Below are 3426 nucleotides of genomic sequence, written 5' to 3' on the forward strand. Positions count from 1 at the left end.
CAGACCGGTCAATAAACCGGTGAAGTTACCGGTTCAATAGTTTATTCGTTCGATCAGAGTTTAACCGGAGTTCAACCGATTTAATTAAATATTAAATATAATTATTAAAAAATCTAAAAATAATTTTAAATATATAAATTCAATAATTTCTAACTTAATAAAATTTAAAATTTCACATAATAAATTATCTATAACTTAATATTAGAGATTCACAGACAACTTCAAACATCAAAGTTTATAACTAAACAACTTCATAGATCTTTAAGGAAGAGAAATATAGTGATACTAAAAATTTGAAAAGTGCCACGTTCAACTCTTAAGTAGCAAGTTTAAAAACAGAGCAATTTCTAGAATTTTGGACAGCAAGTAGCAGCAAAATATAAGCACATGAATCCAAAAATTGCAATTAACATGAGAAAAGCATGGATTGCACGTACAGAGGCAGCATCAAACTTAATTTCACAAGTACAGTTCAGCAGGGCAGCAGGTAGAATCAGGTCACATGAAATAGAAACAGCACAGCAATGATCACACCAACATCATTCAGCAAACAAGCAGTATTAAGCCATGTTGGATAATCAAGAACAGAGCAATTATCAGGCCTAGAATCCTCTAACCACAACCTAGCTACCTAACAGCATATATATCTATCTATCCTAACAAACAGAATTAATCAGCAATCTAACTAAAATTAACAATAGAATTAATAAAAGAAAGTAAAGAAACAGAGCAGGAAGCAGGGATGAGGCAGGGAACCTGGAATGTAGCAGAGACAGACTGGAAAATGGAAAGGGGAAGAAGAGCAGAAGTAGTGCCTCCCAGAGTTGGTGGTAGCCGGCTGAGCTCGCGGCGGCGCAGTGAGTGGCGCGAGCGGCGGAACGATGCAGGGCAGAGAGATTCAGCTTCTCTCTGTGGCAGTGACGAGAGCTGAGTGGAGGGGGCAGAAGCAAATCAAAATCGCAAACACATAAATTAGAAAATCAAAAACCATGAACAAATAAATAATTCTTTAAAATCATGAGGCAGCAAACAAGCAAATCAAAATCGCAAACAAATAAATCAGAAAATCAAGCACATGAAATCAAAAGGCAGAAAAGAGGAAATCATGAATCCAAATAACAAATCATGAACAAATAACAGGAGGAGGAGGCGACAAAGAAACAGGAGGCGAGGTAGAAGGCGCAAACGAATAAGAATAGAGTATTACCAGTGGCGAGTAACGGCGAGTCGGCGACGAAGGAATAGGCAAGCTCGGCGATGACGAAGGAGGAGGCGAGCTCGGCGACGACCAATGAGGAGGGGAGCTCGGTGACGACGAAACAGGAGGCGCGCTCGGCGAGAAAACAGGACGCCGTAGTGGTTGCAGTGGTCAACGCCGTCGCTGCTGTGGCTGTGGGATGCGGTGGCGATGGCGGTGGGATGCGGTGGCGATGGTGATGGCTATGCGACTGCGAAGAGGGGCTGCTCGATTGTGGCCCATGGGTGATTTCTCTTCTGCCTTTTGGAGTTCTGGGTGAGAGTGTGAGAGTGAGACTGAGATTAGAGCTTCGTTGCGTTTAGCCTTTCTTTTTTTTTAACCTTCAAAATGATGTCGTTTAGCACTTTAAGTTTCAAACCAAAAATCGCTAAAAAATCGGACGGTTCTCCCGGTTTACCGGTTAACTGCCGGTTCGATCGGTTTTCTCACCGGTTTTTTGCTAGGCGATTTCTGACCTTACCCGGACCGACTAGGTGACCGATTTTCGATTAATCCGGTTGAACCGGTCGGTCCGGTTCGATTTTCAGAACCATAGATATTATACATTTAGGTTTTTTTTAACAACCATATCTAATTAAATTGGTTTAAATTCAACAAAAAATCAATTTTATTATTAGTCCATGTATACACGCTACCTTTTCATATTCCGCGCTTCTTCTTCTCCTCTTTTTTTCGCGTTTTTTTTTTCTTTTATGTTGCTTTTTCTTTATATATTTCTCTAGTATGGTTGTTCTTTTATTATGTTGTTATTATTGTATTTTTTTCTTTTTTCTTCTTTTTTTGGTAATTTTTTTGTAGTATTATGTATGTTTTCTTTTTTTGTTTAATTTTTTTGTTTTTATTTTTGTTACGAGGGTAAAACAAAAAAAAAGATAATGATATTAACGAAAAAGGAAAGGAAGAGATTTGAATTATGCAAAATTTTTTAGAAAATAATATCGAAATTTTTTTACTGTGACACAGAAATTTTGAGTTACACTTATTGGATTAAATTTTTGCCATAAACAAAAATAGCATTGAAATTTCATAATTTTTAACATTAAAAATTTTATTATAAAACACATAAATCTCTTCTTTAATGTTGCATTTTGTTTGCTTCTTATTCTTCTTTATTTCTTTTTTTTCTTTTGCTCTTACATCTTTTTTATTTCGGTGTTATTTTTTAATAAATTTTGTATAATTAAAAATTTTTTCTCTTTCTCTTTCTTATTTTTTGCTGCTATTTCTTTTTTATTTTTATCTTTTTTTTTCTTTATCTTTTTCTTCTTATTATTTTTTCTTCTTATTCTTCTTTCTTTCTTTCTTTTTTCTTTTTTTCTTTATTTTTTTTGCTCTTACATTTTTTTAGAAGTATTATTTTTAATATTAGACTTGAATGAACATGTATTGCAATCTTATTTATTGAATGAATGTAAATTCATACTTGTTGGATTGAATTCTTGCTAGAAATAAAAATAATATCGAAATTTGCTTAAAGTGATATTGAAATTTTAATGTCGAAATTAAAATATCTATGTGTTATTGTTATTTTTTTGATAAATTTTTTTATAATTCAAAATTCTTTATTTTTTATTTTTTTATTTTTTTAAATTTTTTTTATTTTATTTTTTTATAATTTTTTTTATTTTATTTGATGATAATGGAGGAGGAGGAAAAAGAAAAACCTGAAGAAATTCAGATGAAAAGAAGAAAAAGAAAAAAAGAAGGATGCACAAATTTAAAAAATATTTATATCACTTGGTTAGATTTAATTGAATAAATTACCTTGGATGTAGAATATTTTTTTAAATATATTGGTATGACTAAACAGTAATAAATTGGTTGCTAGGGTTGTCAGCAGTTGAGCATGATATATATCCCTTGATTTCAAAGATTTTGACCTGACTTAATACAGCTAGCAGCCGTTGGGATTACCGAATATGCCTAATTATTTTATTTATTTTTTATAAATATGATGTGAAAAATATAAATCCTTTTGGGTTCCTAAATTATTTATTATATGTTTGACAAAAGTTTCTTGACCTTGTATTTTTTTTAATGAAAATTCTTAATACTATTAAAAACTCAGATTTTGAAACATTCAAATAATTTAAGATAGAGAATTTGAATGATATACAGAGTTTTTGGATTAAATTATATCACAAAAATTTTAAAAAGATAAAATATAA

Source organism: Arachis hypogaea, chromosome 9, assembly GCF_003086295.3.
Source record: "Arachis hypogaea cultivar Tifrunner chromosome 9, arahy.Tifrunner.gnm2.J5K5, whole genome shotgun sequence".
Classification (NCBI taxonomy): Eukaryota; Viridiplantae; Streptophyta; class Magnoliopsida; order Fabales; family Fabaceae; genus Arachis; species Arachis hypogaea.